The 13817-nt window shown below is 32.6% G+C and overlaps 1 protein-coding gene across 3 annotated transcripts in view; it reads right to left on the reverse strand.

Moving 5' to 3' along the window:
- LOC148239154 (uncharacterized) overlaps window positions 1-13817 on the reverse strand; it is a 112934-nt gene that overhangs the window by 74226 nt on the left and 24891 nt on the right. Inside the window, exon 1 of one of the 3 annotated variants that reach the window (XM_088196224.1) lies at window positions 1981-2070. The exons of the other annotated variants lie outside the window; for them this stretch is intronic. The gene's annotated coding sequence lies outside the window, so the exon portion shown is untranslated. Of the gene's footprint in view, window positions 1-1980; window positions 2071-13817 lie in introns of those variants that run through there. 3 annotated transcript variants of the gene reach the window in all.

Raw genomic sequence — 13817 nt, forward strand, 5'->3', positions numbered from 1 at the left:
CATTACGTATAGACTATAGATAGTCGCGCGGTGTCACATCTCGGCGGTTATGAGGAAGCGTCAGAAATAACACCAGATTTTTCCCCTTATGAATTTATCGAGTTTTGAAAGCACCTCCCCTTACACGCGCTCCTGTCATGTCAACCGAGCCGTTCAATCTCGCACTTTCTCACAGTCGGGAGAGCGACTTAATCACGCCCCATTTTAATAGTCTGTAAAATAAACCGAAGAAAAAAAGAAGAAATAGTAGAAGAAGAGCGGCAGCAGCATTCCTCGCGAACCCTCCGAATTATTTATACAGGCGGTCCCCGTTTTTCGGCTGTATTATTATTGATATGATTTACGGCCAGGTATTAAATTAAAAGCTCCTCGCCGCGGAAAGTGCCGTTTTTACGTCTTGATTTAACGCCACGTGACGGCGGTTCTTTTTTTTTATTTTATTATATTATATCTAGTATGTACGTCTACTATTATATTCTATTATATATACACTCTAAAGTTTAATTTCGCCATGAATAATTCATGAACGGTTTCAATAACTTCATCGCACAGGATGCACGCGTCGTGCACTCGGAAGTAAAGCAGAATATTAAAATTATTATCATTAATAGTACAAGCATGTGCTCTGTACGACGAGTTTATTATAATTTGCGGTTTTGCGTGTTAAGATTCGATGGGTCTTAAAAATACATTTGGGGTTGGAAGTTTCTGTAGTATTATATCGTTAAAATACAGTGTGACATTTAATATTTATATACGAAAATACCTTAAAGTAAATTTAACTTCAAAGCAATTCTTTGTTTTTGTTAAACCCTCAAAGCTCAGCGTTTTATTTTATAATTCTTAAATAATAGATATATTGCCTTAGACAATTTTGATATTTTACATTTGTATGCTAAAAATATCAATAAATACACTTGCACTGTATAGCCAAATTTGAAAACAATAGATAGGACATTGGCGTTACTCTTTCGAAAATTTCTCCAGGTTGAGAAAAATATTGAATCTATGGAAGAATTGGATATTAATTAATTTGTGGGAGTCTAAATTCTAGCAATGTCACGCGAAATATCATATTACACAAACACGTAAATAATATATTCCATAGTCATAATGAATCATTGAATTCGAAAGCATTATATAACGGTCATGAGAAGTTCAAATACTTCTCTGAAAATAAAAAATAATGCAATTCTTATGCAGTATAAAAAGTCTGGTTTCGCCCCTAATCATCTACTTTGGTCAAAAGATCAACTGGACAGAATGTTGCAACCGCCCCCCCCCCCCATTCCTCGATAGTGTATAAGACAGAATGCTGCAGAAGGCCTGATTACATGCATAAGTGTTGTGATTTAAAATAATTATTCAAAGTTTAATTAAAAACATTATTATTGAGTTTTAATTAATACCATATAAGATTATATTGTTCGAGAGAAGGAAAAAGTTAAAAAAAGTTAAAAATAACATCACATTGATGCTGCAAGCAGTATTACCTGCTCTGAGCAAATACGTTGCTACCTACTTTTAAAACTTCACCATTAGTGTGATGAAATACGGAGACGTAAAATGTTTATTCCGGAAATAAAATAACTATGTGTCTTAATTAAATGAAATTCACTGACACAAACAGTTTTTCGTTACGAATCCAATTCACCCCCGCCACGAAGACGTTTCACGTCAATAGGCAAATTTACCAAACGTTCTCTCGAACACGCGCTACCGGTTGTTCACGATCGAAGTTTCGAACGTGATTGAAAACGTAATGCGCCACATGAATCATACCCTCGGTACATGCGATCGCATACCTATGGTCTGACCTTCGACGGCGATGGATTACAAATTACGAGGACCTTACAGATGGATATGCACGCGTGGAATGCTACCGAGATGACCCTCCCCCGGGTAAGTATCTCGTATGGATGTTAAATAGAATGAGGGATAGAATCTCATAGATACGTATGTATATAGATAGTATCATACCTACTGAAGAAAAGGAGTATGCGAGTGTCTGGGTGTAATATCGTCCGATGCAGTTCTCGCTCCGTCGGCCACTGTGTTGATACAATGCGGTACTACAACACAGCATCTCACCGAGAGCAAACATCGGACGAATATAACCCGATGGGTACAGGGTGTGTGAAAAAATCGCCATCGTTTATTGCTTATTGTGCGCAAATATGTATGTCGTCGACGGCACGCGCAAGATGCGGTCACCATAAATTATCCGGTGAATGGTACGAATGTGCTGCTTTGATGTCTGCGAAAAGGTTAAAAATATACACAAAATAATATAAAGTGTTTTATGGGACAATGCATAAATTTGTATTGTGCTTTATTTGCAGAGGAACCGGTCAGAACGGAGCGTTAAAGCTTTCTCAGTTGTTTATAAACCAAGACTTTCTACAATGTAAATATATATAGGTGGCTTCATACATTGGACCAATACGCAAACATTAAATGGTAAGAGCTTTATTTGTTTAAGTATATATTACGAGATGTAACATAAAAAATAAACATAGGTGAGCCATATTATTATAAAATAAATACGCACATATGCATTAAAAAAAATCATGCATAAACATATACAGAAAATTAATACGACAGGTAAGATATAAAAAGTGCAAGCAGCTAACTTATAAGATGACCTGGCTATTTATATACTGTCTCTCAAAGTTCCCACAGTTATAAAAATTGTTATATATTTTCCGCAAACTAATTTCAAAGATCTTAAAACACGTGTTTTTTCTTATAAAATTTCTTATTTATTTTTTACTTTATAACATAATAAAATATAATATAATATTTATTATATACAGAGCCGCCATTAAGGGCACGCGCGCCGTCATGTTTACCACCCCTGTTATATAACATCATGTAACGCAATATTTTAGGATATATTGCCCAATAAAAATGTGATTATTTAATAAAACATATTTGATCGTGGTTGCGAGGAGTTTCTTATTTTTAAGCGAATTTTCTATTAATATTAAAAACCCCTATGGCACTGAAGAGGTTAGAGTCGGCTTCGGCATACGATTTTAATGGTCCTTCCAAGATTTCCATTACTAATTACGAAAACCAAAGCACCTCTAATTGAATTTTTTTCAACGCGGCCGACATTTTTAAAGTTCTAATTTGGAAAGGTTTACCCTAATTACTGTGAAGAATCCTCTAAACTCGTTTCAAATTATATTACATGTATGCTAATTTGTATATAATTTAGCGTTAGCTACGATTATCTACAGACGAAATTGTACGCTTCAGTGTTCCCAAAACTTTTGGTCCACCATCCAAGTTTACATATACCAATCCTTCTTGAACGTTTACATACATATGTACACAGCTAACATTTGCGATTAATTGATATAGTAATAGTCTTAGTACGGATAAGTTGTTAATATATATTATTATCGTTGTAGAGAAATCTCGCAGGTTTTGAAATAATATACCTCAAGATATTTATAAACGATTCACCAAAACCAATCTCAAAACAGAAATCGTTGTAATGGGTTTAAATAATATAATAAATAGTCAGAGTGACCAACTTATGGTTCATTCATAAACAGAAGAAACGACACTGGACCAAGATTTTATCCTTGCGGCACTCCAGCGTTTTAGGTCATCAAAAACCCGAGATCGTTAAACAAATGGATTTTTAAACTTAACTGTCTCGTCGTCCACTTTTCAACGGAAAAGCTTTTAATCGCCAACCTTTTGAAAAAAAAATATTTCTATCTCATTTAATAATTAATTGTAACTTAGCAATGCCCATACTTCGCATTAATATTTAATATCAAATTAAATATAAATGATGAAAATAATATTTCATTAGTATATAGGTTTGTCACATATTAAGGTTATTAATATTATACATATTTTTTAGATTTCCTTTAAAATCAGAATTGAAAATATTTTACGTCCGTCTAAGTAAATTAATAAAGGAAAATATACATAAACAAATTACAAAGGTGACGATAATTGAACGCGATAATCGCAGCAAGAGAAACTGCTTCCTGACACTCTCTGCATTTATCCACAAGAAATCTGAGGATCATCCACTGACATCATCCCTCCGCCAGCTACTCCACCACCGCTCGGAGAAAACATCACGCCATTTATTGTCTGTCGCAACATGCAACATCTATGTAAATATAATCTAATAAAACTCCAACTAACTCCAACGAAATCACACCCACTAATGTACTAAAAGCCTAAATAAGTGTAACAAATTGTAGTTTTTCGATTTCAGGTACACTTTGTATTGATTTAAATTATAATATACTCAATAAATAGTAATATATCTATTGTTTTCATTATTTTTTTCGGTACTTGTTAGTTAGCACGCTACGCTCAAAAACCACTAGTTGTTTCGCCCCATTGGGTTTTCCGTGCTGTTTAAACCCAATCTCAAAGGTTTGGGTTTGAACAACAAATGAACGTTTCACAACTGTAAAATTTGAGCATGGCACCATGTTAATTAACAAGTACCATTTTTTTCTAATCAACATATTATATAAATATGTGTTTATGAATCTGGATTATTTATTTAAACTGTATTTTTCGAATCTTAATAACTTTACAAATGTTTTATCGTTTACTATTCGATATTTAAATAGTTGAAAATAACGAATAATTAAAAACTATTAATAACCAAGCCCAATAGATCAGTGGTAATACCTGAAATACATGGATTCAATTCCCATATGTTCAAAATTGGTGATTACTATTATACATAATTTAAATTTCGATCGATCATCACAGATTAGGCTTTCCCAGATTTTCCTAATCTCGCAAATAAATATCGAAATAAAATTGAAATAAGTACTTAATAAGCTGTAATAATAATTTATAATCAATAAAATAGTGGTTTTGATCTGATATCTCACCACATGCTAAGTATAACCCTGCTATAACGCTTTGGGCCAACGCCTGACATGTTGCAACAGAAAATTTATAAAATTTAGCCACAGCTTACAATAAGTCGATTCATCTCAATTTATTCTAAATGAAAGTATTTTGTGTATATCCAATTCTCTGAAAACACAGTATTCTTAAAAAGTTTAAAAACGAACTGCAGGGTTAAAAAACATTTTTATACCATAATTAAGTCTGAACTACTAAACTCGTATTTTTAACAGAGTTTAAATTAATATTATTACAACTGATCATTGTCATTATAACAACACTAAAAATAATAATACAAATTACTAAACCATTTTGTGTACGTCAATAAGAGATGAGCCTGTGAAAAACGGGGTTGGAAATTGAGATGTAATAATTTCACAACATTGTGATTGCTTAGATTATTAAATACAGATTTAATTTTATAAATACTTATCATTTATTTATGTACACAAAATGGTTTAGATATTTGTAGTATATTTTAGTGATGTTACAATGACAATGAAGTTTTTGAAACGCATTTTATGATCAGTTGTGATAATAATTTATAACTAGAAGTGGGAGATTTTCATAATACATATATGTATTAAAGATGGGAGAAACTGTTAGCTCTTCATAATAACTCCTATATATCTTATGTGTGTATTACGACTTAATTTTAGAGACAAATGTTAACTGATGTGAAAAAATAATGCTTTGTATTTAATATATTTGAAATATGAAGTCTAGACAATGTAATACACCTGGTTATAATTTACTAAATCCATATTTCATATCATAGAGTTTATATATGTTAGTTGTATGATAGTCATTGAAATTGTATTGTTGTAAAAATATATTTATATTCGAATATAATACACAATTTAAATGTATAATATAATATTCGTAGCTTTGGAAAACGCTTATATACAATACATAGATGTATAGTACGTACATTTTGCGCTAGTTGTTTATTTTCAGACCGCGACACGCGAATCAATCTCCAGTCACGATCCTCGCCGCTTTTGGTCAATTTTCTCGGCCCTTTCCCTGGAAAATTTAATAATTCCCTTTTCGGGCGTTTTTCCGAATCCCGAATTAATTTTACCCGGGGCTAATAGAATTAATTGAGCGGCGTCATAAAGCTCACACGACGTGTTGGTCGTTAATTAACGAGGGTGAAAATCGATTGCTTTATTATGCGGAAATGACTGTATTACGTACGCCAGGTGTGTGCCGCAGAAATGTCCCCTTATGTGTTCGCCTGTGTGTGTATGGGGACCCTTACTTATTTTATATATTCCATATCCCATATATCATATATTTCCGCGACGTATATTATTATATTAATATTGTTAATTGAGGGTGTAATATAAATGCGTAAATATTCAAATAAATATACCTAGTCCTTTGGAATAGGCGAAGGGCTTCTACAATCTTAATATGAGCATCCATATGGTGCGCACCGAAAATGCCTGAATGATTATGGAAATGTTGCATTATTGTTTTATGGTTCAGTCAAGTGGCAGTTGGCTAATTAAGAATGACAAGTGACACTGACAGCGGTAAACTCGCGCCGAGATATGTATCATACTATGGTAAATGTATATGTTGTGCCAAATTGTCGAAATGAACGGGAAATACGCAAAATATCTTCGGATTTGGCAGACGTTTACATAAAAAATGAAAACGATGGCAGGGCGACAATACAACGCAAATGAAATCATATTTATATAATTATGATTTCGTTAATTATTGTTATATTATATTTTAAAGTATTATATGTGATGCGCAGTGTCAAACTACATTATAGAAATTGCTATAGTCTCTAACAATACTAGGTGATTTTATTAATAATATATACAATTTCAACTGAAACCATATATCGATTATTTATGGCGTATTTCACTGATATCATCCCCTCTCTAATAATCGATCAACATCGATCTATGCCTACATGCACTATCTCTTATCTTTATTTCAGTGCTGATTGGAGTACTACCGCCCCAAAGTAAACCCTCAAGTAATGCGAAGGAGCCGTTTCACGCTGACAAATAGCAAGTGACAAAACGACGGGCAGCTGCTATCCACTCGGACCGCCGGGGTAAGAGCGGACCCCGCAAGTCGGTCGAGGGTTGGCGCCCACGCGGCCGTCTCCCCCCAGGGCTGGCACATTAGAATAAAGCCTCCAGAGGGTTCCGGTCCGGGAGCCGCGCACACAAGACAATTTATAACCAATTTCACAAATAGGTCATTCATTACGCGGACACTGAAAAACCTGGAGGGCTCTCCACTAACGATCTATTAATTATACGAGAAAACAGATTCGTTCCTTTCGCCTCTTTTCTTTTTTTCCTTTATCTACCTATATATTTTTTCCTCCGCTTTCCTCTTCGCTTATTATTTTTCTTGTTCTTCGTTCAATTTCCGCGAGCGTATTTAAAATTCAGACCAATTAGCGCGATCGTCGGAATATAAAATATATATTCGTAATAAAAATAAACGAAAACTGCGAACTTAACGATACTTTATTACTTAAAGTTATGGGAGAAAATCATATCAACTCCGACTTTTTCACTTCTCAGAGATCGGAATTAATAATGATTATTAATATTCCGATCCATTACTTATGATTCATGTGTACAAGCTTTTGAATATTAGCTGGATTGGTAAATTAACATCCAATTTCAAAATCTGCTTAACTAAAAATTGTTTAATTAATACTGAAAGTTTGATTGATTTCAAACTCAATGCTTCGTTGTGCCATTGTCCTAACTTGCAGATATACTATCGCACTATGCATTAGCATTTCAATTTCAATTGAATTTGACAACGGACGTTTCTAAAATGCGATAATCAAGAAGATTTCTCTTGATTATTTAAGCTAATCGAATCTATTTTTTCACATTTAATTTAAACTCAATGGAAGATGCTGATATGTTTAATAATGATCCCATAGAGTTGTAGAGAAAATTATGTCTCAAAAACCCTTCAATCAGGACCATTAATAAATTAAAGGGCTCTAAAACTGTGTTTTGGCAAATAAAGCTTGTCCAGCATGAATTTCATTAGTGGCAACTAGGGATTCCAATCCCGGGCCGAAATTTTGATCCCGGGATTTCGGTATTGCAATTGGTCGATCCCGGGATCCCGGGACCAGTCCCGGGATAATTTTCATGTTATTTTATCGATAAAAATAATTTAAAATGAATAATACAATATTTTTTTACATCTTTTTTTTATAACGTACATTGTATAAAGTACGTATAATTTTAGTCTTGGACTTAAAATAGATAATAATATAATAAAAATAAAAAAGGGAAGGTCTTATTTATTTATTTGAGAAGATAAAAAATGAACTTTTGACAATGTATGTACATATGTACATTCATAGACACAATTAATGGAAAACATTATTTTGGAAAAAACTCACGAAGTAACATCAAAGCATCAAGCGTTTCATCATTTAGCCTTGATCTGATTTTGGTTCCTAAGCAGCCTGCAGCTGAAAAAGCACGTTCAGACTCACAGCCTCAAAGATTCACAGATGACACGTGCAACTCGCGCAAGTTTGTATACGAAATATAACGATTTTGTCAATAATAATTCGATTGTGCTTGATAAATCAATCAATCCAAAAAATTCGGGATTATGATTTATAATCCCGGGACTCATTGGGTATTGAAAATCGTTCGGGATCCCGGGATCCCGGGATTGGAATCCCTAGTGGCAACCCATCTCTATTAATCTTGCTTTTCAACTCTTATAAACACTAAGAACAAAGGTATTTAATAGGTTTAACATACATGATATGCGCTTTTTGTCTAAGATGGGTTTTTTGAGGCATATTTTTTTGTATTGTTAAATAATATGCTTTTCACTGTAGAGTACGCTCGGGATAAGGATTCCGGTTTGTTATTGTGTGCGTGAACTGTGTGGCTCAAAACAATTTCGCTCAGAATATTTATTTTTTTTATTTTAAAAGAAAATATATGTTTATTTAACATATGCATACATCTGAACTAAGTTGGAAATTTCAACGGACAATTAAAAATATATTATATAATCGAAGAAACTAGACATTGATGTCATTAATTGAATATTTGCAAAATTCAAAATCTTTCAATAGTCAAAAAAATAATGAAGTCTTTAGCTATTCTTCAAAAGCAAAAAGATATAAAATGGGGAAATAAATTATTCGCAGATTGTTTAATGGCTCGACGACTCTATCAAATCATTAGAATCCATTGAATAAATTAAAAAATTATCATTGGCGCAACGATAAGAATAATAACTTTTTTAAGCCTTACAGAGAATAGTATAAAAAAACCAACAACGTACGGACTAATGGAAAAATAATTAAAATATTTTAATCCACGGGTAAGAGAACGAATAACTTACAGTGTATATTTGAAGCCTTGATATCAATTAACCCAGATATGCCCAAGAAATTTTGTTCTCTTAAAATTTCATTTATAAATAAAAAAACAGTGGCACCAGTTTAGTGACCTACCCATGGGACAGTGGGCATATCTGGGTCTTAAACCAATATCAACACAAACTTATTTTTAAAATAAATCACTAGAGAAGATCGAACTTCTGTGCCACACTGCACTTTGATGACGAATACCAGCGTTGACGAATCAGCGACTGTCCTTAAAAGAGAAAGCGAGACAACGAAGTACTCGCTACATCGCTTCTCCCTCTCCTATACATGTACACGCACACAATAACAAATCGGCATCCTTATCTCGAGCGTACTCTAGTGTACAAAAGATACCGGTGAAAAAAAATCCAAAACGGCTTCAAAAACAAGCAATAAATTATGTGTACTGGGTCTGAGGAGGTTAACTTTTATACGAACGATACCTCAATATTAAATAATATGCGATTATTTATGTACGCTAACGATAGAGCTATTTTAACGAGTGCTTACCCAAATGAATTACAAAAATGTTTGAAAACTTATTTTCGAGAAATGGAAAATTAAAATCAACCAGAATAAAACAATTATATTTACAAAACGTAGATAAACTTTTCCACCGCCTTCTCATAGCAAACAAAGCAGTAATGTAAAATGGAAATCTAGCGTTAAATACCTAGGATTATGGAACACATTGTGTAACTTTGCTCAAATCAAAAGGTTTGGTGCCATTGTGGCCCTTGGATCAATTTTTATCAAAAAAATAAAAACTATATATACAAACACCAGTAATATTTTTTTATATAAATTGCAAGTCGTTCAAAACATAGCTATACAATAATATATATGTTTAACTTCATAATAGCCTTTAAATATCAACAATTAAAAAACATTTTCTCACCAGAAAATACTATAAAAATATTTCGCTGCGATAAAAAAAACTTAAATTTAAGTCCAAAATGCCAAACTACATATTGCTTTCAATGTTTAAAAGACCACATATCAATAGTTTTAGATATGTATCTAAATGTACTAAAATTAACATTTAATCCACTGTATTTTATTCTACTTTTTTCTTCCACTAAAATTGTAAAAGCTGTTTTAGTTTCTTCCCCATAAATTATAACCACTAATGTTTTAATTTTTATTTTAACTACATAACTAATAAAAAAATTGTAAACATGAAAATGGTTATAAACCAGTATCATGTATTTTATATAATGGTATGCTTGTAAAATTAAATATATTAAAATAAAAATAGTGACACCAAAATGATTAAGAACCAACGATAGAATAGTTGTTTAATTAAAAAAAAACATTCTACATACAAATAAATAATTTTACTGCGAAAGCTTTTAGAGAGTTACGTTTTTATTGTTACTTTGTCTTAAAATATTGCATTTTTGTAACACATCCAAAACTTAAGTTAAAAGATAGTATATTACATATTTTCTCGCATTCATAAATATTGTGTTGAGTAACAAATAATTGAATCGCCTTAGGTGTTAATTTTTATGTGAATCTTTAAAATTACTAGAAGTGTTGAGAAATTTACTATATTCCAATACAATAACATCTTTAATCATTTCGATTTCAGACGTAGTCAGTTCTAGAAATTTTGAATTAAGTAATGTTTATTCATTTGTTTATAGTTTACATTGCATTTTAGTTAACATAAAATGGAACATCATAGTGAAAAAATATATGTTTCGATTCTTGCAATATTGACAAAATTTTGAAATCAATTGTATATTGAGCATATGCTGAATTTGTACATTGCTGTAAAAATCAGTGTCGTAGAATCGGAGTCGAGGCATTTTAGGCGATGTCGAAGTCCTAAAAAATCGACTGACTCCGATAAATTAGAAAAGTAGGATTTTAAAATTATCTTTTGCGTGACATAACGCATTTTCTAAAAAAAGTGACACTGGTTGTTTTTATTTCAAACAATTTTCTTTACTGGCTTAAACTTGCATAGATATACATAGTACAGGCATGGCGAACCTAGGGCACGCGTGCCCGAGGTGGCACGTTTGAGAATTTGGATTGCACGCGAACAATTTCCAAGTTCAAAAATATTTTTTAATTTAAATTTAAAAAATTAAAATCTTGATTAAATAACCTGTGAATTATTAATTTATTTAATTTTATTATTAATCAAATGTTTTCTAAGATAAACGACAATCGTTTAAAAGAAAAATAATTATTTATTTTTTCTATCTTGGTAATTTTTTTACTCCATGGGCACGCCACACAACTGAGAAATAATGTTTGAGGATTTTTGGCACGCGAACCCAAAAAGGTTCGCCATGCCTGACATAGTATATGTGAACATAATCCTGTTTAATCAATAAATCAAAACATGTAAGTTTACATATTACAACCGATCGAGTATTAAAGTTTAAATTGAATCGCATCAACAGTAACGTCGTTTGGTCTAGTCAGTGCATCGAAACAATTTCGCGTATGAATGGCGACTGATTCGTTTCGTTCTCTTCGTACATACATAAACATTTTACAGATATATAGTATATTCCATTTGGAGTAAAGAAAAAAACATGGCTGTCGCGGGTTTCTATGAAAATATGGATAAAAAGTAGCGAAAGGTGTAGAGAATCAATGGTCCCCGAGCGCTAGCCTTGTTACTACCCTCAAGACAGAATATATTTTTTTTTGATATATGAATCTTATCTGATATATAGAATGTTAATACATTTAATAATTTATTATATGTATATAGAAGAGCTGTTATTATTATTAGATAGGGATATTAGATGCATCTAAAAATATACGTGTATTTGTAAGCATTTTAGATAAAATATTTTTTTATTGATTTTATATTTACAATTGGTCAATACTATTGCGACATTAAGGAAACATTTTTTCACAGAAAAAATTGTCATGAAACTAAATAGCACAATGGTTATATGGTTCTTTAAATATTTCTGGTAGATCAGTGTTCGGGTGAGCGTGAACCTTCTATGGTACATCACAGTGAGATAAATTTTTCATCTTAATTGCCTTTATTAAAATATATTGTACTACAAATATGGGGATCCAATTCATCGAGTTTATCAAATATATTTAAAAAATCAATTAAAACTTAATCTAATAGACATGATAACTCATTTTCGATATAAACTTCAGTTAAAATAGTTATATAATAATAATAATAAAAATAAAAGCACACACGAATTGTTGTGTAAGACTACTTTAAGTCTTGGGATATTAAACTAATAAGCATGTTTCTCCGGGTTTTAACCTTAATGTTACCAAATGGGTGAGGAAAAACCAGAGCTTTGAAAACAACAGTCCTCATTAAATTTTCTTAAAAATGTCGTCCAAAAACGTTTTGCTAAATGTCATATGCGGCACTGTATAAATGTGTATTTCTAATTTAAAAACATTCTAAGTAATACATGCACTTGAATATACGATAATACAAATATTTGTGAATTGCACGTTAAGTTCAAAATCTGACTAGCATATATTTATCCTCCCTCACGTGGACTTTATATGCATATGGAAGAGCGTTTGAAGCGGAGAAAAAGAAAAGCAGGGCGAAGTGAAGGTGTCGGGAATCAATGGTCCCCGAGCGCGGGGCGCCTCCTTACGACCGTCGCGGGCGCGCTACCCCCGGTGTGGGAAAACAGAGCAAGAAACCACCCCATTAGTTTAAAGGGTAGGTCGGATTTCTCCCCGGGGAGCTATCGCATGACGGTCGCCTAACACACCTACTACCCCCTCGCACACACACGGCGCGTATATGGGTATGTGTGTACATTTGCAATTCTTCGGCCACGATTTATGCCCTCGCGCATCGGCCGTTGTTGCTTTACGACCGGTCCGGAGGATGAATAATGATGTTATGGGAGAGTGAGAGTCGCAGGTTCGAATGTCGGTCAGGTTCGGTTTGTGGTGTGCGGCCTGAATGTACATAGAGATGCTACCGTAGGACATAAATGGGTTAATGAATTGAATGTGGACCACCCAACTGATTATACGAAAAGGTTTATCAACTAGGTGCGGAATGCATTCGTTGCTCATCAGTTAGAAGCTTTGATGTTTTACCGCGTTTGGGTAGAAGTATAGGCGTACAAAACATAAGTGGAAAAATTGTCTCGTTAACGGTTAGTTGATCCTTTGTGACGTCAATCGAAAGGTAATGCTATTTTACATACCATTCATTGGTACTTATTTTTTTAGTAGGAAGAATGATTGACAAAAGCTTGCTGTTATTATATAATGAACTCATATTATAATAACTTAGCAGTACTGTCGCTCGATAATGGACAAAAAATCGTAATTGCTCAACAATCGACATGTTCATTTAGAATTTGAGCTACTGTGAATGTTTTTTTATACAAATACATATTTAATTTATTTATATATTTATTAGAAATTTCAACATCATGACAAGTTTGTCTAATTCATATATGTTTGAATTATTTATTATTCTGTAAAATTGATTTTATTATTAGTTAAAGGTAATCAGTGGCTTTGTATTTTTTAC

Source organism: Plectrocnemia conspersa, unplaced genomic scaffold (genome assembly GCF_051122295.1).
Source record: "Plectrocnemia conspersa isolate PC_06_02 unplaced genomic scaffold, ASM5112229v1 ptg000001l, whole genome shotgun sequence".
Lineage (NCBI taxonomy): Eukaryota > Metazoa > Arthropoda > Insecta > Trichoptera > Polycentropodidae > Plectrocnemia > Plectrocnemia conspersa.